General features: G+C 35.9%; 1 pseudogene; it reads right to left on the bottom strand.

Annotated features, from left to right (window-relative positions):
• The window catches only part of LOC120532073, a 50,060-nt pseudogene extending 24,974 nt beyond the window's left edge, over positions 1-25,086 (bottom strand).
• Positions 25,087-25,644: the final 558 nt, after the last annotated feature.

The following is a 25,644-nucleotide window of genomic DNA, read 5'->3' as shown; positions in this document are numbered from 1 at the left end:
GCGAGATAAGGAGAGAGAGAGAGACGAGCTGTAAACCGAGAGACGCGCTGGGCGAGCAAGCAAGCAAGATAAGGAGAGAGAGAGATGCGCTAGGCAAGCAAGCGAGATAAAGAGAGAGAGAGAAGAACCATCAGCTCAGTTGTGATCACATGACGTTCAGCAGACAAAGTGTATCCATACTGCTCGTATTGCAAGACATCGCTCGTTTATCAAGTCAAAATTTATTAAAAATTTTTGCTCGTCTTGCAAAACACTCGTAAACCAAGTTACTCGTAAACCGAGGTTCCACTGTATATATATATATATATATATCTATACTAATAAAAGGCAAAGCCCTCACAGACTGACTGACTGACTGACTGACTGACTTACTCACTCACTCACTCACTCACTCACTCACTCACTCACTCAATGACTCATCACTAATTCTCCAACTTCCCGTATAGGTAGAAGGCTGAAATTTGGCAGGCTTATTCCTTACAGCTTACTTACAAAAGTTAAGCAGGTTTCATTTCAAAATTCTACACGTAACGGTCATAACGGTCGATAACGGTCGACAACGTCCACCATGTTGAACTTTCTTATTTATGGCCCCATCTTCACGAAATTTGGTAGGAGGCTTCCCTGTGCTAACAGGAACCAATGTATGTACTTATTTCGATGGTATGACGCCACTGTCGGCCGCCATATTGAACTTTCCAACGTCACTAATTTTCCAACTTCCTATGTAGGTAGAAGGCTGACCCCATCTTCATGAAATTTGGTAGGTAGCTTCCCTGCGCTAACCAAAACCGATGTACGTACTTATTTCGGTGGTATGATGCCACTGTTGACCGCCATACTGAATTTTCCAAACATCACTAATTCTCCAACTTCCCGTGTAGGTAGAAGGCTGAAATTTGGCAGGGTCATTCCTTACAACTTACTTACAAAAGTTAAGCAGGTTTCATTTCGAAATTCTAGCGTAACGGTCATAACAGTCAACAATGTCCGCCATGTTGAACTTTCTTATTCATGGCCCCATCTTCAGGAAATTTGGTAGGCGGCTTCCCTGCGCTAACCGAAACCAATGTACATACTTATTTCGGTGGTATGACGCCACTGTCAGCCGCCATATTGAACTTTCCAACGTCAGTAATTCTCCAACTTCCCGTGTAGGTAGAAGGCTGAAATTTGGCAGGCTCATTCCTTACAGCTTACTTATAAAAGTTAAGCAGGTTTCATTTTGAAATGCCACAGTCGGCCGCCATATTGAACTTTTCAACGGTCTTTGTTACTTATGGGCCCATCTTCAAGAAATTTGGTACACGGGTTCCCAACGCTAACTGAATCCTACTTACGTACATATATACGTCCATAGCCTGCAGCTCGGTCACCGTGTGAGGCGACGTTGGGTCCCCCATCCCAACACCTCCCACGTTATTGGCTGCCTGCCTATATGAGGCCGTCTGTCTCTCCAGTCTCTACATTCCCTTCCTTGCTTCACCACGGTATTCACGTCTCCCTGCTGATAACTGCAGCCTTTTTATTTAATCCACGGCTTCTCCGCTGTTTTATTGTTCATTTATTACGATTATAGTTATTGTGTAGGTATTTTAGACTTACTTTACATTGCTCAGGTAACCATTTCCTTTATCATTCCAACCGTACCCCCATTAACATGTCTATCGAGGTGATCACCATCGATCAAAGAACTGTCACTTACCAAGTGGTTTCCATGCCTGGAGATGGCACCTACCTTTTCCATTCTCTGTGTTACATATTGCATGGCCATATCAGGCTCACTCTTGATATCCGGAGGTACATTGTGTCTTATGTATTGAATGACTGGGACAGGTTTAAGGTGTGGACTGATGACGGTACTGGAGATAATTATACTACACAGGAGCACTAAAAGAGTGAAATGCTTAAGTCCTTCACCTATGCATCTGCATGTGAGTTGATGGCTGCTGTTGAATTGTTCGGTTGTCGCTTTCAAGTGTACCGAAATGGCCAAATATTTTACACCTTTGGACAACCGCCAATGCCTCTTAAACATCTTAGATTCACAGGTGACGATTTCAGTAGTGGACACTTTGATGTTTAGAAATGTTTAAACTCTCAAAAGCTGGATGTGAAGTTATCAATGAAACTGGTTGTATACTTTCAACGCTTGACAGATGCCGAATGTCTCTTCAACACAAGTCCTACAAATACTGTCGTAATTGAAACAAACCATGAAACTCAAACCAATTATGACAGCAGCAATCCAAGCTGTGAGATTTGAAACAAGATTACTGTTCACATGGTCAACTGTACGTTGCATGCTCAAGAGTAAGCTCAGCGCACAGCTACAGCTTGGTCATATTACAACTGGAGGGCCGAACTGACAACGTAGCATACAAAGAGATCCATAACAAATAATTATTGGTATATTTTCCCTCAGTTTAAAAAGGTTTAATTTTGTTATTAATAAAACTTTTAAGGCAGTACTTCGCTGCTTGCGCTGGTATTTGCTATATATATATATAGATAGATATATAGATATATATATATATATATATATATATATAATGTGTGTGTGTATGTATGTACAGTATTTATGTGTATATATATAGAGAGATATAGATATATATAGATATATATATAGATATTAGATATATATATATATACTGTATACAGTATATAATGTGTGTGTGTGTATGTGTATATATACCTATATATATATATATATATATATATATATATATCTATGACAGCAACGCTCATAACAGTGACAAAACAATTACATTGACGATCATGTTACGTTATTTTCAAGATGTTTACTTTTCTTTTTCATTATATATATATATATATATTCATGATTTTAAATCAAAATATTCATATAGTGGTTGAAAAACAGATTTGCGTTGGCTAATACTCTTGTTTGACCCGAGGACTGACTGTCAGTCGTCTCAGCAGCACCAGAGTCAATGTACAAAATTCCTGTGGGCCACTGGCAGTGGCTGATGGTGGACAACTATTTTGCCTGCTAGCACCGCTCTAGTGGCCTGCTATACCTTTGCTATCAGGGATGGAACATTTTTTGAGGTATAATGTTATTGCTGTTGGCTTTTGAATGTACTGTATTTGGGCAATCTCTTATAAAAACACAAACCTGGGCATAGGTGTTTCCATGAATGTTTAGGATTCAACAAACTTTGTACCATAATTATAATATTTTTAATGTATGCTACACTCATCCTTTATTTTCTTTGGGTATTAGTCTTTTCAAAATTGCTTTTTTATTTGGCTGAGTAAGACTATATACAGTATTATGCAAATTACAGTATTTATGTTCAGAATAATTTATCACGTCAGACTGTCAGGCTAAGTAGGTATGACCTGGATAATCTAAAATTCACATTTTGAAAACATAAGCTGCTTTCAGTATCCTATGACCATTTGTATTGACAGTAAAATGCAGGAATTATCTTCTGTTCACTTTGCCTTTTTTCTTTTGTTTCCTCCGTATTACTGTAGCCAATACACATTGTATATACCTTTATACAATATCCACTGTGAAATAGGTTTTAGCAGAAATTTATATAGATACTTCCATTTTAAATTATCATACTATCTTGTGTACTTGTGGAGAGCCTCAGATTATTGCCATAAGACTGACATAAACAGTGTCTAAATTAAACTCAATGAACCACACCCCGCCAGCTAGCTAAATTAAACTGCCCTCCAGTTAAATATCAACTTGCCTTAAATTTTTTCTTTTTAAATTACAAACTGATGCATTCCAGAAACCTATAATACTTTTCATTGCTGTTTGCTTCATACCGGCCTGTCAGACACCTGAGTTCTTCTCATTCCAGCTTTCTTTGTATTTCAAAGCATTACTAAACAATATCTTAGTAAATTCTTTTTTAGACTTCTGGTTTTAACAGTGTAGTGTGGACTTTCTAAATCTATTTGCGAAGTTCTATTGTATTAAAAGTGCACTTAAAAATTTATATTTCTCACTTCATCATAACTATTCCTGTTGTTGGCAGCCATAAAGTTCAATCAAAATTCAGCATGTCACTGTGGTCTGCATATTCAATTAGCTTTACAGTCATATGCAGTATTCTGCTTATTAAATATTATTCTTTCATGTACCACATATATTTTATTTCTGTTTATTATTATTATTGCTATTATTGCTTATTATACTGTATTGCTTTGTGAGAAATTATTTGTTATGTTTTGCCAGTAGAAGAAAGAAAGAAGTTCTTTGGTCCCTCAGATTTCTGGAACAACTCCTAATACCAAAACAGTATTAATGCAAGGATGTAAAAGTGTCTTAACACACCCTGGCACTGAGGACCAAATGATGGCGGAACACTGACCATGCTGTAATACCTGGACAAAACTACAGATATCACACTGAGGGCACCTTTGCTAATAAAGAAAGAGCAAGAGCATCCCAACATATACTGCAGTGTTTCTTAAAATATTGGTTGTGGCCCAAATTGAGTTGTGGACGTATTTGTGATGGGTCAAAACATCATTGTGTAGTAAAATTAACCCAAGTGCAGATTCTGTGATGAGTGATGTAGTGCCCTCTATCTGGTGTACTGTTCATTGTGGTGGCATGCAATCTGAGATGCAGTAATAAATAATCTTGTTGACACATCACACATTCACTTTTATTTATAAAAGTAACAGGTGAAGCACAAGAATGTGATGATTTTCAGGATGTTGGTGAGGAAAGGAGGTGAGTCAATAGGGTGGGAGTGCACATAAAGCAGCATGGCAGTGTTGTATACTAAATTCAGTTTTATTGACTACGGACAACTGGTCAATGCCTCATTGTATGTTTGCTATTACATTATATCCAAATCTGTAACAACAAAGATGGTTTTATATTAAGTTTAACATGCCTGAGTAAGATTTATTCTGTCACCTGTATAAAATACAAAAAAAAAGTATGAACTTGCATGAATAATTAAGCAATGCAACTCTCTTTTTTACTCAGTATATTGAACTGTTAAATGAAAACTGGGATATGCTGAATACTTTTCAAACCCATTAATAATTAAGTTTATTTGGAAAACTTTATTTTTTAATAATGTCATTTAAGACATGGTTAGTAAACTGCATTGACTAATTAATTTTGAACTGCTTTATTCATTATCCAGCGACATGAGTCAAGTGAATAAGTAAAGTGACGAAGTAAAGTGACGATTCATACTATCCCATTAAAATGATCAAATCATCATGCCATCCACATTATAAAGAAGTACTTCTTTCTCTCAGGATTGCTAAAACTTACAATAAGTATTTACAATGGCAGCGATATGCCTCAGGAATCTGTTTCCTGTTTTAAATGATAATTATTGTTTTATTATCTATATATTTGCTTTATACTTTTTCCTTTTAGCAATACTCATGTGAGAAATTTCTCTTCTTGTGTGCTGGTATGGTATTGATTTTCTTATTTGAGTTCTCAGAGTAAAATGTTAGTAACCACAGCTCTATTGACACATCTAACCTTTTAAAATGTATTTGGAGTCTCCAAACAGATCTTGATGTGGACTGTGTTGAATGACATTTTAATACAAGCAAAAAACAAAATGATTAATTATTTAATTTTCGTACAGCTATTTTCTTGTTGCTGTGACTTTAAAGTGGCACTGTAAGTTGAATGACCTTTCCAAATTGCTGTTTCCAGCACAGAACTTGGTCCATTGATGGATTTAAAGATTTTATATATAGTAAGTACCATGGAGGACCAACCGCCGTGCCAGCTGGACAAGGAAACAGCTTCTTGCCCGACTAGAGACATATAAAGGATGGACAAGCTGAAGACAGAGGCCGGGAACAGTTCCATCCCCCATACGACAGGTGGCAGTGGTCCTCTCGAGGCATTCCAGTTTGGTCACCCACAAAGGTACATAGGAATTGCAGTCTGGAACTACAGCCCTGTCAGGATCCCTGAATGCTGTAAGAGGGCACTGTTGGAGCAGGACCTCCCTGGTTTTAATATTACACCGAAGTACACCGAATTCCCGGGTCGAGCTTAAAAGGAGCTCGCCGATTCACCTGGATGAGCCAAAGTCTAGAGGCAGTGGGCGACACTCAACATGAGGAATACACTTGCTTATGTTTTGATATTGTGATGTTGTGGTTTGGTTGCTTTTGCACCTGTAATAATTTATTTGTCATAAAATCCTTAATAGATATGTAACATGGCTAGTCCCTACATTTACTAACATTTTTATAAGGTTGGACTCAACTGTTAACTTGGGTATGAGACATTCAAAAATGACCACAAATTATGAAACTGCTTGCAGTGACCAAAAGAAGTGGACGAATGCTAACAAACTTTCTGTTCTATTACTGAGCTACAAACATACGCTCACTAAGACAAGCCATGGACATAAAATTAACATAAAATCTGAGCCCTATCTGTATGTCTTGTTCTGTGTTTCAGTTCATTCTAATTACCGCCAACCTACCTGCAATCCCATAGTTTTAATAAGCATGTGGGTAGCATTTCTATCTTTAATCATCAAATTTAAAGAAATTCATAACTAGATGATCTCATAGATAATAAGAAAAGGATCTTTCGATTACAATTTAATAAAAAGAATGGGACACAGCTGTTCAGAAAATTAATTGCACAAAGCAAACTATGGATTCAGGTAAAAACTGCAAATACGACACACGCACATATCTCTTTTAAAACTGTCTAAAATGCAAGCATCCAGGAAAAAATCTGAATTGTGCCCGGCTCATTAGGCTATACATTTTAGGGAGTGCTCTGCAATTTTTGTATCTTTAAAAATTTTACATCTTTATCCAGACTCTAGTTGGGCTAACATTATTTATTGTAAGGAAAAAAAAAGTCTGTTGTGGTTTCCTACTGTATAACACAATGGCTGGCATGAAAACATATCTAGTTTAATTGAAAGAATCCTAATCCAAAACTAAATTTAAAAGTGATGATTTATATCATCTTTTCTCTGAGATGTCAGGAATTTTTAAGAATTTGACAAGAATTCATTAATGTTTAACATAAAACAGCTTGGCTAGACTTTATTTTCATTTTATATTTCTTTATATTAGAAACCACATCAAACCATACGAGGCTTTTTGTCATACACCCACTGAAGTAGATAAATGAAGAGGCTTGTGTGTTTTCCTTAAGTCTGATATATGATTGACCTTTTTCAACAGTTTTGCCTATTTATTGCCTATGTGAGTGAATCTTTGACTAAATTGTATAGCTGTAAGTTGTGTATATTATGGTAATATAGTTATTGTAACTGGTAACAGTGTGGTAAATCCTAAATCCAATAATTATACATTTATCCCACACACTGTATTCTTTTGAGATTTTCTCTATTTTTAATAAATCATTTAAGAGCCCTCAAGCCATTTGACCCTAATTCTAAGTTGCTTGCAACATTGTAGTATTTATTTTTTCTTGATATTCAAAAGGCAAACTACTAAAATGTTACTAAACTACTAAAAAAGTGCATAATAATCAAGTCTCAATAATTATTTACTCACTCACAATAGAATATTTAACAAATTAACAATTATAGTATATTGATTCCAAAAATGAATACATATGAGCCTATGGCGATATGAAAAAGTTTTCATTCTGTTACATTATGGTGAGTACAAAGGATGGATATGATATTTATGCTGGTTCCACTGCATATCACACAAAACATAAATATCATTTAATTTCATAAAACACATTTTACTTCTAGCAAATTAAAACTGTATAAAAATTGTAATTATTAGTTTGTCTTAGTTGATGTTCCATTTAATTGACGATCCCATTCTTTTTCCCTGACCTTCAGAATACCATATATTTATTCTTATGGATTTTTGCCTGTCCCCTTTTTCATATGTTCTGTGAAGATATACAGTAATGTCCTTCAATAGCTATTGACAAGGTAACAATGATTTTTCCCTTTATAAAATAATGTTTCTTCACTATCTCTAGACCAGTTTAAATGTACTGTTATTATAAAAGAAAAATCTACCCTTGTTTTGTTAATTTAGAATAAAATAAAAGCAGCAATCTGATATCAAGATAAAGAATGTTTTGTGACTAAGCACACTTTTCAAATAATTTGTTCAGTAGTTTATTGAAGATTAGGAGGCTTTGCAGTGACATTTGTAAAGTTATTTATATTCTTGCAAATAGGGTTTTTGTTGTGTAACGCTTTCAGTTATGTTTAATGCATAACTTTAAAATTCATTTCATACTATGCCTCAACAGCGTATTGTTTAGTTTAATGTAATTTGTTCAGAAAAGATAACCATCACTGATTTTCTCTCTAAAACTATTATTGGGCTGAAAAGATGTCAGTGAATAAGCTTCATAAAAGATAACTTTCATTTGCAGTGATTTATATTGTACTTGATTTAAAGTTTTACAGTCAACACTGTTGAATAAATAATTGAACCATACTGTTGATTCTGATATGCTGTACATATAATAAATGTCCTTTTAATTAATCTCCACTGTGTCTTAGTCAGTTGTGCTTGAAAGTTTGTGAACCCTTTAGAATTTTCTGTATTTCTGCATAAATATGACCTAAAACATCATCAGATTTTCACTCAAGTCCTAAAAGTAGATAAAGAGAAGCCAGTTATTCAAATGAGACAAACATATTATACTTGGTCATTTATTTATTAAGGAAAATGATTGAATATTACATATTTGTGAGTGGCAAAAGTATGTGAACCTTTGCTTTTAGTATCTGGTGTGACCCCCCTTTTTGCAGCAATAACTGCAACTAAACGTTTCCGGTAACTTTTGATCATTCCTGTACACCGGCTTGGAGGAATTTTAGCTCATTCCTCCGTACAGAACAGCTTCAACTCTGGGATGTTGGTGGGTTTCCTAACATTAACTGCTCGCATCAGGTCCTTCCACAACATTTCGATTTGATTAAGGTCAGGACTTTGACTTGGCAATTCCAAAACATTAACTTTATTTTTCATTAACCATTCTTTGGTAGAACGACTTGTGTGCTTAGGGTCGTTGTCTTGCTGCATGACCCACCTTCTCTTGAGATTCAGTTCATGGACAGATGTCCTGACATTTTCCTTTAGAATTCTCTGATATAATTCAGAATTCATTGTTCCATCAGTGAAGGCAAGCCGTCCTGGCCCAAATGCAGCAAAACAGGCCCAAACCATGATACCACCACCACCATGTTTCACAGATGGGATAAGGTTCTTAAGCTGGAATGCAGTGTTTTCCTTTCTCCAAACATAACACTTTTCTTTTAAACCAAAAAGTTCTATTTTGGTTTCATCCGTCCACAAAACATTCTTCCAGTAGCCTTCTGGTTTGTCCATGTGATCTTTAGCAAACTGCAGACGAGCAGCAATGTTTTTTTTTGTAGAGCAGTAGCTTTCTCCTTGCAACCCTGCCATGCACATCATTGTTGTTCAGTGTTCTCCTGATAGTGGACTAATGAACATTAGCCAATGTGAGAGAGGCCTTCAGTTGCTTAGAAGTTACCTTGGGGCCCTTTGTGACCTCGCCGACTATTACACGCCTTGCTCTTGGAGTGATCTTTGTTGGTCGACCACTCCTGAAGAGGGTAACAATGGTCTTGAATTTCCTCCATTTGTACACAAGCTGTCTGACTGTGGATTGGTGGAGTCCAAACTCTTTAGAGATGGTTTTGTAACCTTTTCCAGCCTGATGAGCATCAACAACTCTTTTTCTGAGGTCCTCAGAAATCTCCTTTGTTCATGCCATGATACACTTCCACAAACGTGTGTTGTGAAGAGCAGACTTTGATAGATCCCTGTTCTTTAAATAACACAGGGTGCCCACTCACACCTGATTGTCATCCCATTGATTGAAAACACCTGACTCTAATTTCACCTTCAAACTAACTGCTAATCCTAGCGGTTCACATACTTTTGCCACTCACAAATATGTAATACTCGATCATTTCCCTCAATAAATAAATGACCAAGTATAATATTTTTGTCTCATTTGTTTAACTGGTTTCTTTTTATCTACTTTTAGGACTTGAGTGAAAATCTGATGATGTTTTAGGTCATATTTATGCAGAAATATAGACAATTCTAAAGGGTTCACAAAGTTTCAAGCACAACTGTAGTTGGCCATGACATTCAAGAATTAACTGCATTATTTACACAAATAATGCTGTTTTGTCATTTTTAGTTTATTTGTGAACATTTTAATGCACAGGATTTTAATTTTAGGATTAAGATTTTTTTTTTTGCTTAAAAATGCACTTATATCCCATTTTATATTTCCTATCCAGTCCAGTTTGAAAAAGATGTTTTCAACATTTTGTGAATTTTCTTTAACACATTACAAGGTAGTGCCAATTGATACAACTTAGACTATGCAATATAATCAATTACTAATACAGATGAAGTAAAAAAAGTAAAAACTAGAAAAAATTATCTCACAAAGTATGCAAACATAGAAAAATGTGATAAAAATAAAAATACAAAGCTGCAGTGTTTTTGTGAATACATTTTTATTAGCATTGTTTATTAGTATTATCAAATAAACAGTATGTAGCAACAGCAAATGACTCTACAGTACAGAATGACAAATTACAATGGAGGCTATCTCCCAACCGTCCAACTCCTGACCCAAATCCTGTGCCATAACATTGGGAACAGTGACAGTGCCAGCTCACTACAAATGAAAAGATAAGCAAATGCATCATGGATTTCTGGTAATAAACAATTTCACCAGAGAAGCAGTACTAGGGTGTTGTACCGTGTTAGCCATTATGGATGTAGTGAGAAGTCAAGCAAAATGACACTTTTTATTGGCTAACTAAAAAGATTGTAATATGCAACTTCTGAGGCAACTCATGCCCCTTCTTCAAGCAGCATTTTGGACAGATTCATTGGAAGTACCCTTAATCAGATATGAAGATAACTCCAAGTGAAACAAATTGTAAAATGAGGACAGTCAATTTTTGATTAATTCAGTGTAAGCAGGGGCAATTTAGCAGCCACTGTACCCAAATATATGAATTTATACTATTTCACAGAGAAAGCAACAATAGAGCGGTCCAGGAGAATAAGAATTTGAAATTATAACTAATGCCATCAAAGAAAGTGACATTTAATTTTAGACTAGAAAAATAAAACAAAAAAATAAAACCAGTACAAGTACAAAATACATTTTAGAAGAGCAAAATAAATGTGCTGGGAACACCATGAAAATAGCGAAGAGTGCAAAGAGTGTGAAGGCAAAGGCTCATTAAATGTACCTTGTGAGAAGTGACATAGTCTATGAGTTTATGTAAACTGAGTAAACTGATGATCAGGATTACTACAGAAGTCTAAATTATTTTGAAGATGTAATTCCAGTAGAGAGGTGATGATAAGGTAAGATCTTGGGGCAGTTAAGAGATCAGATGAAAAGGTTTACTGAATGACATACTTTATGTAACAAAGAACAGAGGACAAAAACTGGCTTTCTGAGAGAAGACATTAAATTTGAAAGGTAAAAAAGGTTGGCTGTGTAAGGATGATTGATATAAGAATAATCCTATTGTCTTCTAGTGCTGAGACTTGTGTGTGGTACAATGCATTTGGGGTCTGTAGTAGAGCATGAGATCTTTTTTTTAAAATAGTTCACTCAGGCTCCATGAGAGCACAGGTGTATGTGGTAGCATGGATGAGTGGCCCCAGGGTGTTGATATGGTAATTGGCAGAGTCCACATTTATGTGTAGATGTGCGTGTTCAGACGATTTCTTCATAAATACTCTGGAGTTTGTAAATAAGCAATGTATAGGTATAAAAGGAGTCTGATTAGGATAAAAGAAAAAGGAAGACAGTAATAAGAAACAGGATATGAAAAAAGTGAGAGAAAGAGAGATTGGGAGCGTGACCAGATGCAGTGGACAGAAGGTACGGCGGTCAGGATTTTCCCCCTTATTGAGCAAGAGGACGGTACTTGGGTGGCAGGTTGCTCCTGTTGAGTGTCCAGGGTGCGCGAGTTGTTGAAGGACTTTGGAAATCAAAGCTGAAGGATGGTAGTGAGATGATGGAACCGGGCGACTGTGTGAACCATTTGAAAGGTTGACTACACATGCCAGAGTCTCAGCTCCCAGTAGGGAAGACATTATGGGCATGCTGAGGCTGACAAAAACATGAATAGAGACACTGAAGCTCAAGTTAGAAGATAAACAATCAATTTTATCTTTGATTTGAGTTTTTTTATTTTTTGGTGATTGATTTCAACTTCCACTAAATAGCAATTATTTTTTGGCTTATTTATTTATTGAACTGCACTGCACTTTATTTTTGTTGAATATTTATTTGGGATAAAAGGACTAGTTTTGCACAATCTCTTGTTGTAATGTGTCCTCATTCACCATAGTCCATCTTGGTTTCATGACTATCAATGTTCAAAGAGGTAATTCCAGCTGTGGGCAATCCAGGCATCTCACTGTAACAGAAAAAAGAAAACAAAGAAGAGGAACAAAGAGGAAGAACACCAAAGAAAAGCTCATATTTTTTTAAATTATTTGAAGCCAGAACCATCAAACTAATCAGCCATTGTGCTAATCTAAACTTGGGACAGCCACCAATTAATACAGCATGGTTAATTAACATAGGGGAATTAATTTGCCACTTCTGTATGTGAGTGATTTTGAATAGTTTACAAATGCAGCAAGGAATGGAAAGGAAAAGACAGAAGAATTGAAGTAATAATTCTTTGCATTTAAATAGCACTTTTCTCACTACTCAAAGCGCTCAGCAATTGCAGGTTAAAGGCCTTGATCAAAGGCCCAACAGAGCAGAGTTTATGGGACTCGAACCGGGAACAGGTACATTTGGTTTAATCTACATGCATCTGTTTATGAAACAACATTTGAAGTTGGCAAGCTAAAACTTTAGTTAATGAACAAGCATCCAATTACAATAAGGATGATGATATTCACCTTGTTGTATAATTGATGTGTTGACTGTCTGGTTTAAATAATGCAATGAAATTGTTGTTATCCACATTTAAAAAAGTGGAAGAGATAGTTGTTTCTGAAAGGTTGTTTTTCGCTCATGCATAATGCATTCAAGCCGAAGAGCTTTCCTTTATTCATGGAGTCCATCATTTCCTTTATCTATTTCATTCTAATAAAGACATCTAAACACAAAAGCTCATCCTTTGTGAGGCAGTATGATTTCAATAATTCTAGACCAGATTAACAATAAGAGGAAAATTAATTGGGCAGATCAGAAAAAGAGTTGTCACGGTAATTAAAAAACAAATAATTGATTTGTTTTGGGCTACTATCAATTGTCGTTACAGTTTTTAATTTGCAGAGTGCAAGTGGAGTAAAAAGATTAGTCAATATACTGTACCTGCCAATTTATAATGAGGAAAATCCTGTGCTGTCATATTTGAAGAATCTGACAGAGAAATAAGAGAAGAATGTTCAGAAGATCGTGCTATCCAATTTGTTCAAAACCATAAGGAGTAGTACCAATCTAATAAATACTAAAATTTATTTTTCCTCTCCAGGTCCAATAAGGACTGCCAGACACAAAGTTCTAGCCAGGCTTTAGCAGGTGTTTCAGGAGAAGTTGTGGAAAATATTAAATTTGGAAATAGTGAAGCCATCTAATAGCAAATGAAACAGCCTGACAGTATTAGTACCAAAAAAAAAAAAAACCAGTAGTTTGCGATTTTGCATTGACTTCTCTAAGGTAAGTGAAATGTCAGCCTTTGACACTTAAAAATGCACCTGGTGAATTAACTAATTGGGACCTGCACAATATTTAAAAACTTTAGATTTGTGTAAGGACAACAACAACAACAACAACAACAACAACATTTATTTATATAGCACATTTTCATACAAACAGTAGCTCAAAGTGCTTTACATATTAAAGAATAGAAAAATGAAAGACACAATTATAAAACAAAATAAATCAACATTAACATCGAATAAGAGTAAGTTTCAATGGCCAGGGGGGACAGAAAAAACAAAAAAACTCCAGATGGCTGGAGAAAAAATAAAATCTGTAGGGATTCCAGACCATGAGACCGCCCAGTCCCCTCTGGGCATTCTACCTAACATAAATGAAACAGTCCTCTTTGGATTTAGGATTCTCACGGAAGGGCTTGATGATGATGATGGTCACGTAGACTTCTTCCTTTTAATCCATCCATCATTGTTGGAGCATCATGAAGCTTTGAGTAGGTGGAGGTGGCGCAGGCCACCACCACAAAAAACGGAAAAAGAAACAGAAAAGAGAGTAGGGGTCAGTACCGATTTTAGAGCCACCATGAATAGTTGTTATGATGAATTGAACATACAGAGTATCAGGATTAAGTTAAATTAAGATTAAAATGAAGTTATAAAAAGGCCATGTTAAAGTAATGTGTTTTCAGCAGTGTTTTAAAGTGCTCTACTGTATCAGCCTGGCGAATTCCTATTGGCAGGCTATTCCAGATTTTAGGTGCATAACAGCAGAAGGCCGCCCTTACCACAATTCTAAGGAGACACTCATTTGAGGATCTGAGGTTACGATTTGGAATATAAGGTGTCAGACATTACGATATATAAGATGGGTTGAGATTATTTAAGGCTTTATAAACCATAAGCAGAATTTTAAAGTCAATTCTGAATGACACAGGTAACCAGTGTAGTGACGCTAAGACTGGTGTGATGTGTTCTGATTTTCTTTTCCTAGTTAGGATTCTAGCAGCTGCATTCTGCACTAGTTGCAAACGATTTATATCTTTTTTGGGTAGTCCAGAGAGGAGTGCATTACAGTAATCTAGTCGACTGAAAACAAACGCGTGAACTAATTTCTCAGCATCTTTCAGTGATATAAGAGGTCTAACTTTACTTATGTTTCTTAAGTGAAAAAATGCTGTCCTAATGATCTGATTAATATGTGATTTAAAATTCAGATTACAGTCAACAATCACCCCTAAGCTTTTTACCTCCGTCTTGACTTTTAATCCTAATGTATCCAGTTTATTTCTAATAGCCTCATTGTATCCATTATTGCTGATCACTAAAATTTCAGTTTTCTCTTTATTTAACTTGAGAAAATTACTAAGTAGGAGTATTGGCAGGCGCCTTAAGTTGAATCTTCAAAGCCTTTGACTGCTTTTAGTGGGCTTGGTGGCCTCAGTCATTTTAAAGTCATGCCTTTTGGGCTACATGGGGCCACAGCCAATTTCCCAAATACCAAGTCTGAGAGGTGCTGAGACATTTAGTGCCACCTACATAGATGATGTGGTAATTAATAGTGGTTGCTGAGAAGAGTATCTGGATCACTTACAAGATTTTTTCGAAAGAATTTAAGAATCTGAGTTGGTTGTGAACCCTCAGAACAATGCTCTAGCATATGAAATGCAGTATTTGGGTACACAGTGGGAGGGGGTGTGATAAAACTGAAGGCTGGAAAAGTAGCTTCCATAAAGGAAAGGCCTCGCCCCAACACTAAAAAGAAGATGTAATATGTTCTGGGATTAGTTGCCCGTTATAGCTGTTTTGTGCCCAATTTTCCCAGAGAGCTATTCAATTAAGCAACTTGCTATAAATGTTGCTTCTTGATAAAATGGAAAAAAAGGCATTTCTTTCATTGACTTAAAAACTGGTATTGTATAGATATTGTCTTGCTTTGTCCAAACTTAATAGATGTATCGTGGCAAGGTTTGGAACCAGACCTGCTATGGTTGGTGAAAAACAAAGGCCAGTGTTCTTCATAAGTAGGAAGCTTTTTCCCAGAGAACAAAGATGTTACAGTGTAGAAAGAATGTTTCCCAGTAAAATGGGTGATTGATTGTTTTGTTAGCATAGTAATTTACAGGTGAGTGCGACCACTGCGATTTTCAGTAGTTGCATAGGATGAATTACACTAATGCAGGTTTGGCATGCTGGCACATTAGCTTGCAACTTTATTGTTTCCAGGTCTTGTATGTTTTGCAGAAGGAAAATAAGGTTGCTATCTTTCTTTCTTGACCATACGGCCTGGAGGACAGGAGTAGGGTGTGTGAAAGGATGCTTCACCTAGAGGACCTTTGATTAATTTTCAGTTTTTTGCTTTGTTTTATTCTTTTTTTTAATCTAGCGGTTGGTTTGTGTGGTGCATGTGGATGCCCAGCATCAACTGGAATGAAGATGGACATGTGAGGAAATGTGGTCATTTGTGGCCTGTGCATACATGTGACAGGAGCACTGGAATTCAATTAATGCACATCAATTAATGCACAGGTAAACCTTTTAAAAGGCAGACTTGTGCTTGAGGGGGGTTCAGTACGTGTAGAGAGTGAGTAAAATGAATGGCTAGTAGCCAATGTGTTGTGGGATAAAAAAAAAGTTCAATTTTACTCTCTGAATAGTTATACTGTAAAAGGGAGAAAGCTGCAGAGTTCAGTGTTTAGAGCTGACAATTTGAATAGAACCCATCAAGGCAGGAGTCTCCAACACGTCGCTCGCAAGCTACCGGTAGTTCGCAACCCCTTTCCAAGTAGCTCGCCAAAAGGTTAATGAGTCCTACATAAATTTGAAAACTTGATTAATCAAATTAGGGGTGGGCGATCTTTCCAAAAAAACATATCACATTCTTTTTAACACAAAATCACAATCCACAATCTGAATCTATCTTTTCAATGTGGCATTCACCTAGGAGAATATCCAGATTAAAACTGATCAAGACCTAAGTAACACTTTATTTGGCTTAGTAAATGTGACACTGTTTCCCGAGCTGAGGCGTCACCAGATGGATACTCGTTCCTTCATAAGCCAAGAGATTCTGGTCGAGGAGGAGGCCTTGGAATAATTCATTGTAACAAAATGCAAATCACTTCTAAAAATTTAGGCAACTTTACATCCTTTGAGGCATTCATTTTAAATGTTAAAACAGATTCCAACACAATTATAGTGCTAGTCTACAGACCACCAGGGCCATATTCATTGTTCATGACTGAATTTAGCAACCTTTTATCTGATTTGGCTATAAATTATGATCACATAGTTCTGATGGGGGATTTTAATGTACACATTGATGTGGAAACTGACACTTTTAGCAAATGTTTTACTTATTTGTTAAATTCAGTAGGTTTTTGTCAGATTGTCAAAGGTCCAACTCATAATCATAACCACACATTAGATTTAATTATAACTTACAAAGTTGAAATTCAAAATTTAAATATTACTCCATTAAATGAAGTTATTTCCGATCACTTCTTAATTACATTTGATTTACTTCTGCCCTTGCCAACACACTCACAGATTAAAACAAAGACAGTGCGACATCTAGATTGTAATTCTGCTTCAAAATTTATAGATACCTTGAGTAAGTCGAGTGTAATTGTGGAAAACCATTTAGATCAGTTAACATCAAATGTAAACGTGGAAAACAATTTAGATCAGCTAACATCACATTATAATGTGACCTTGAGAGATGCTCTGGACACAGTGGCTCCCTAAAACAAAAGTGATCAAAGCACATAGAAACTCTCCCTGGTTTAATGAAAACATCAGCTCTTAAATTAGAGTGTCGAAAACTGGAGGCAGATGGAGAACAACAAAGCTACATGTCTTTCAAATTGCATGGACAGAGAGTGTTAATAAATATAAAAAGCCCTCTTTAAAGCTGCTCAGAATACTATTCTACATTAATAGATAGCAATAATAAAAATCCTGGGTACTGTTTAGAACAGTGGCTAAATTAACAAATGGGAATTCAGATCAACAGTGCAAAATACCAACAGATATTAGCAGTACAGACTTTATGAACTTCTTCAATGAGAAAATTAAAAATATAAGATCCCAGATCTCAGCATCACAGTACAAACCAAATACTAGCTTAGCAGACCCTGTCTCACATTGCATTCAGCACTTTAGTAATTTTAATCCTGTAACTGAGCAGGAAGTCTTAACTTTAATTTCTAAAATGAAGCCCACTACTTGTTCCCTAGATCCAGTGCCAACAAAACTAGTAAAAGTGCAATGGATGTTCTTGCAGCCCTATTCTAAACATTATCAATAGTTCATTATTGCATGGCACATACCTGATGCACTAAAAGTGTCAGTCATTAAACCATTACTTAAAAAGTCAGACCTAGACCCACACATACTAAATAATTATAGGCCTATTTCAAATTTACCATTTCTCTCTAAAATACTAGAAAAGTAGTGCCAGTCAGCTTCAGTCACACCTTATGCATTACAATTTATTTGAGAAATTCCAGTCTGGTTTCTGCACTGGTCATAGTACAGAAACGGCACTAACACGGGTTGTAAATGACATTCTGATATCCTCTGATGAAGGAAACTCCACTGTAATTATGTTGTTGGACTTAAGTGCAGCATTTGACACCATTGACCGTTCTATTTTACTGCACAGGCTAGAAAGCGATGTTGGGCTTACAGGCCCGTGCTCGCTTGGTTCAGTTCTTATTTATCAAATCGATTCCATTATGTACAGAAATGTGCTGACAGTACTCCATCATTATACACAGAAGTTCAATATGGTGTCCAGCAGGGCTCAGTACTGGGACCTTTACTGTTTTCACTTTACATGCTTCCACTGGGATCTCTCATTAGGAAACATAATGTTAATTTTCACTCGTATGCAGATGACACCCAGTTATACCTTTCATTTAAATCAAATGAAGTTTCTCCGATGTTGTCTTTAATTAGTTGTGTTAGTGAATTAAAGGAATGGATGAATGAGAACTACTTGTCTTTAAATACAGATAAAACAGAGATGTTAATTGTTGGAGGGAATGACGCTGATCACAGCAATATTTTGTCATCATTTAACTCAGTTGGAATCCCAATTAATTTTACTGAATCAGCCCAATCTAGGAGTTATCTTTGACTCTAGCATGTCATTTAAAGCACATATTACAAAGTTGTCCAAAACATGTTTCTTCCATCTTAAAAATGTTAGGAAATTAAGGCGCTTTCTAAATAAACAGGATTCTGAGAAATTAATTCATGCATTTATCTCTAGTAGGATTGACTACTGCAATGCGGTGTTCACTGGCTGTTCAAACTGTTCTTATACAGCCTCCAGTTAATCCAAAATGCTGCTGCAAGAATTATTACAAGAACAAGAAAATATGAACACATAACTCCAGTTCTTAAATCCTTACACTGGCTCCCAGTTAAGTTTAGGGCAGATTTCAAAATCCTCCTATAAAGCAGGTCCGGCTTACTTGTCTGAACTTATCATGACTTACAAACCTGAGCGCACATTAAGATCTCAAGATGCCGGTCTGCTTAGGATTCCAAGGATTAATAAAATAACAGTGGGAGGTCGAGCTTTTAGTTACAGGGCCCCTAAACTGTGGAATGGTCTTCCTGCTTCCATAAGAGATGCCCCTTCGGTCTCAGCTTTTAAATCCCGACTGAAGACTCACTAGAGCTGCTGATTAACTGTATATACTGCATCTCTGTTGTCAGTCATTAGCACTAAAACATAAGTAACATGATAGTTATAATTAGCTACTAACCCTCACCTATTCTGTTTCTTCTCGGTACTCAAATGTGGCATTGGTGCCACGGCCCACCTGCCAAGTTGTTTGCCTGCCTATGGTAAAGTCATCCCTGATGGAGGATCACAGGAATCATGGGAAAGAGGGTCCTTTCATCGGATTGGCTGGGCCAGCACTGTTTCAGCCGTGGAATGGCCCAAATGGGGAGGGCAGCTTGATGGATGAGGTCTCAGGACTCTAAAAAATCCAAATCTATTATGTGATGTCATCCACTGTTAAATTCTGCTACGTACTTCTAAAATTTTTATTTTTATACTGTATTGAGGATTTGTTCTGTGTATTGTACTGTATTGTATTGACCCCCTTCTTTTGACACCCACTGCACGCCCAACCTACCTGGAAAGGGGTCTCTTTTTGAACTGCCTTTGCCGAGGTTTCTTCCATTTTTCCCTACAAGGTTTTTGGGAGTTTTCCTTGTCTTCTTAGAGAGTCAAGGCTGGGGGGCTGTCAAGAGGCACGGCCTGTTAAAGCCCAAGCGGCACTCCTTGTGTGTTTTTGGGCTATATAAAAATAAATTTTATTGTATTGTATTTTAAATATCAAACAAAGATGAATTCAATTGTTCTCTCGTTCGCTAGCTAAGCGGAGTTAAGGAACACACCTTGAAGCTGGCGAGTGAGTGAGGAAGGGCCCCATAATCCCCCTCCCCCAGCCCGTTGCGTGGATCTCGGATTCACACTAATAAATTGGTACTACCAGCGAACTACGATCTAAAGTCAGATCTAAATCCGTAAAGTAGTTCTCTCATGAAAAGCAGACAGACATACAGACAGAGAGACATTGGATTTTATATATGATATATAAGTAAACCTTCAAAATAATGTGCAGTTAAAGTTTCAACAGCATTTTCAGCATTTCTGGAGCTTAGTAGAGCCAGATAACTATAAGAATCCTCACCAAGCAGCTCTGAAAATGTCTGCTTTGTTTGGCCAAATACCTCTGTGAGTCTGCCGTTTCTGACATGAATGTCATGAAATCAAAGTTCAGAACAAGACTGACAGATGAACATTTAAATGACTCCATAAGAGTGAACCTAAGTGGCTACACTCCACCATAAAGCTCTCTTGCTGAGTCCATGCAGTGCCAGTCATCTCACTAACTAAAAAACACACCACACATGCAACTGGACATGTCAATACTCTTGTGAGGTGGAAAAGTGACAAGTAACAAAATGACAAATGAATAAGTAATATCTGTGTATTTGTAATTGCATTGTTTTGTTTTGACAGCATTCATGTTGCCATTCAATAGTGAGAAAATGCATACAGACATAGAAAACTAAATATTTTTGGTGATGTTTTAATGGAAAATATGAGTTGTGGACACCAACATTTTGTAAATGTTCAGGCAAAACAAGCTTATTCGGTTTGTTTGGGTTGAAATAAGCGATGAGAATAAATGTTACAAAACATGAGCAGTTCTCAGCCATTTTCATTTTGTAATAGTAGCTCTCAGGGGAAAAAAGGTTGGAGACCCCTGCTTTAAGGACTCTGTTTTTTCTTGAGAAGACTTTTCTTTGTTTTACACTTTTGAATGCGGATGTGTGCAATACTGAACTGGGGTAAAGTATATTTTCTTTAAAATTATTTATTGTACCAGTTTCTTACCATTTTAATAACATTTATTATTGCACTTATTCATTAAATTTGAACACTTGAAACTGTTTTTAATCATTTATAACATAATAAAGCACACATTTTTCAATTAGCCTCTCTTTTGTTTGTCTCCCTTATTGTCCAAACGCTCTTTGGTCCTGAAATACCTTTGTTGGAGGACACTCAGGAGATACTCATTATGACAGAGGTAGAGTTCCAAGAGCCTGTTCTTAGCTTGTGACACATAATAATGGCTCCTGTTATGATGGATTTAAAAGTACACGTACCTGTATTGCAAAAAGGAGTGTACATAACACTTGAAATCTTAACTTCATGATTTGTATCCAATAAGTGAGGGGGTGATCTTCCTATAAAGTAGCCCTTTGTGTTTACCCAGTGGATCACCCACTTAGCCAGTTTTTACCTCCAAAGGTGTATTTAGTCCAGCTCATAACTGATGGCAGAAATGTTTATTATTAAACAGAAAAGTATTGAATCTGCATCTGAAGGCACAGATTTGCAATTGAAGGTAACAAAACTTAAGAATGTTTTAAAGCAGGAGCATGTGTGTTAAAACTCATGACTTCTGGTGAACAAATCTTCCTTTAAGTAAAATGTGAATGGCAGACAAATGATAGCAAAGTTCACAAACTAGGCTCGTCTACATCAAATGGAAAGTTCCTTTGACATTACCATCTAACAGGAGCACTAGAGTTCTAACCAATTTAGTGTGTCAACCACTGTTGTCAATTTTTATTTTAAAGTTTGCTGTTTCTTCTGTTTCAGACATAACAGTAGTCCAGAATTTTGTCCACCCTGAATTGGTAAACAAACAAAGTTTGCCACCACTTTAACAATGGAACTTGACTCATTCGCATAAAAATGATGCCTTTATTTTTCAATTAGACTGCAGAAAGTTTTAACACCATTAGTGAACCCCTGGACTAGCACTGCCTTCAGGGTCGCTTCCTGCCTTTGCCAGGTTCTGATAAGATAGGCATCACAGCACTGCAACCAGAAAATAGATTAAACATGTAATGAAATGGACAGAAAGTTGGATGTTAATAAGTGAAAGAATCCTTTGCACTACAACATTATTTTTCAGAAATGCACAGACAGTTGGATGTTATAGAGAGGGTGGGAAAGAAACCTTCAACCTGACTGTTTTAAATATTTAACGTCTCAGATGGTTTATCATATTGGAGCACCAAAATTATTCTTCATAAGATGTATAAATTTGAATTTGGCTAAATATTTAAAGCGTCATATTATCAAGATGTCTGAAACAAGACATATTTTTGAAATTTTAAACCTGTGTTGACATTAAGTCAAGAACAATGATAAAGCATTTAAATGCAGAGGCATCCACCACTGCTTTTAATTTTACTAAAAGATGTAACTAAGAAAAAGAAAGACATGGGCACAGCTTGCGATACTTCAAACACTAAATGCATATTCTACACACACTAAATCGCTCTTATTCAAAAACTTTGCCATTATGATAATGATGGCCAAATTTTACCTTATTTGACAGTTAAAAACAGTAACTGAAGAAATATTATCAAAGGAAAATAAGAAAAGAAAAGTGTTATAGCTAAATGTCATGGATGAATATCATTGACTTCTGGTTGGTAAGAGACAGTTATAGGTGTGAGTACAGTAATTTATTTTCTGTCACAATTCCTCATGCCTTCATTTTCTTTAATCATTAGTCAAAAAAGATAACATTATAGCATATCTTTTGTATAGCATACTCTTTTTTGACAAAAATAACATTGATTGTTCTTCCAAAAAAACAGCAATTATTTGTATAAAATTATTTTATAAAAAACATTTAAATACCAACAAAAAATCAGCAGTTACTATAATAAGTGCTTAAAAAATGAGTCACTATTCAGTATTGAATGAAAAACTAATAAGCATGCTAAAATGCAATCAAATATAAATGAGTCATTCATTTTACGAACAAAGAACTCCATTGTTTGGAAACTCTAAAAAGATACACATTTGCAAAATTAGTTTGACTGCAATAAACCCAGATCTTCAAAATTATAGTAGTGAAATACTGGGTTTATTGATTATTTTCTAAAATGTGTACACTTCATTCCTATATAATGAGAATAGAAGATACATAAAAAAAATTGACTTTGAATAATGACGTTTTCTGCCTACAGCTTGTGTGAAAAAGCATGGAAGATTTTTGGAAAGCACACAACCAAAGGGTAAGTAAGTGAACCAGACAGGCATGTGTGCTTTTTTTGTTTTTAATCACAATCAACGGTCAGATCTAAAATGGATGACAGCAAACCTTTTTTTTCCAACATTTTCGGCAGATTTCTCTACCTATTGCAATTGCTCTCATGAAATGTGTGTACGAGGATGGACTGAGCAGTGAACATATTGGAATTAGAAAGCCAAGCTGTTTTATCAACAGGCAGGAAGAAACTAGCTATATGCCTTAGGGAAATAACACCCTGGCTATCCTTTACTACTAATACCTTGTTTTGTAAGAGTGGCAGTGAGAAATCAGGCCAAATGGTCACCCTCAGGCATGAGCTTTCATTAGGAAACAAAAATAAATAATTACTGTAAATAAAGTGAAACTTCAGTCACTTAAAACATGGGCCCAAGCATTTATAAGTGTAATGTTGATTAATGTCACTTTCACAAGGCTCTGCCCATGTTTTTGCCCATAATACATAATTCTTCTTCAAATTTGTGACCAAAATGAATGCCTGCCTTTAGCTAAAATTTTACTCTAATTAGGTGAACAACCACAATGGATGCATTGGCAGTGAACTCTACTCAGTGTGGTTGCTTGGCCACTATTCATTGCTGCTTGCAGCTATATTCAGAAGCTACACATGCTAAATTATTCCTCTCTTCTTATACTTTTTTTAACTTGTTATTGTCACAATTTAGCCAATTGAAAAATAAATAGATAAAAAAATTAATTTAGTGGGTATTATAGTGATAGTAGTTTTTGTTGAGTAGCAGAAGGTAAGCATCTTATTCATTAGACAAGTTCTATTTTAAAAGCTGTTTTCATAAAAACTGGAATTCCATGTTAAACCAAAAAGCTGAAACATTGGGAATACACACTTGGAAACTGGGGAATATTACTAGAAATGATCTAAACTGAACACTAGTGTCTATACTATACTTCTCCCATTTTTTCCTACTAAGCAATAAGGTGCTCTTTGAATTTTTCCTGTGTTGGATTTTTCTTTTTTTTCTACTTCTCCTTCAAAAATGACACATTTCTACTCATTATCTTTCTAAAGACCTAATTTTGCTTGCAAAAGAACCATTTGTCACCATGACTTAATAGTGCAAAGAACACTGCTTGTGCCAAGGTGTGAACAATTTGAAAGAAAGAAAGAAGTGCAAAAGTACAAACATGTGTTCAAATATCCTGACCATCTTCTGACCAATTTCTGTCTATAGTTTTTGAGAAAGTTGCTTCAAATATTATGATAAATTTAGCTTAACAGAAGGCTTTAAACAATCATAATGAATCATAAATTGTCTCACTAAGCTTACTATGTCCACTGCAAGCATTCTTTATAATACTGCTGATATGTCCAAACTGCATAGTGCATTCTGGGCCTAGTTATTTTATAACAAGTCACTTTTACAAATGCACTCAATCAACTTACTTTATTCACTTCAGCAAACTGTATCGTCTGATTTAGCAGTTGTCTGATTCATTGTTTTCTTTCTTTTAATTGGTTTTGCTAGTTGTGCTTCTTCTAAAATTTAACAGTGGTAAGTGTAATTGAGTTGTATTATGCATCTGTCTAGGGTATGTAGCATCGTACCTGTGGCTCCTTGTTACTACTGCTGCTCATGCCTGCCCAAATCTCAGATATGTTTGGTAGCTGGCAGTGTTTCAATAAATAGGATCTTTTCTCAAGGTATGCTGTCAAAACCTCTGTAGTCATGTAAGGAAAGATCATATCACTACTTGCCATGTATTCTACCTTTATTAGGACATGTTAGATAAAGCAAGTCCTTGCAAGCTTATCTATAGCCTGTAGGCTCTATTCCTGTTCCTTGTAGGAGGATGCGTAAACCTGCTAAGTCGTGTACCCATTGCTTATCTTTGCACCATTTGGTTGAGAGTTTTTTTCCTACTCACCTGAAAATGGTCCTAGTGGCACTTGAATGGCATTAGCTTTGCTAGGATGCTTTGGTGTGGCACTTGTGGGTCAAAATAAACATTGTAATCTTGTTAAATGGGCACAGTAACAATCTTTAAGAGCTTTCACAGCCCAGTATGAATATAAACACATTCTCTTACTCCCCTAATATATTGTTTTCCAACAGATCACCAGATAAGAACAACACCTGATAATCCAATTAAATTATCAAGTTGTACAATAAAATTCTTTATATTATGATCTGAGTGATGAAATTACACATTTCTATAAAACTTTATAATAGAGACGGTACATTTTTATAGTTAGTCTGCAATTTGTTTTCACTAAATCATGAAACATACTTAAAATATACCAATCAAATGAAAACCA

The sequence above is a fragment of the Polypterus senegalus genome, chromosome 7 (genome assembly GCF_016835505.1).
Source record: "Polypterus senegalus isolate Bchr_013 chromosome 7, ASM1683550v1, whole genome shotgun sequence".
NCBI classification, from domain to species: Eukaryota; Metazoa; Chordata; class Cladistia; order Polypteriformes; family Polypteridae; genus Polypterus; species Polypterus senegalus.
The sequence above is the reverse complement of the archived record's forward strand: the minus strand, read 5'-3'. Positions and strand labels throughout refer to the sequence as shown.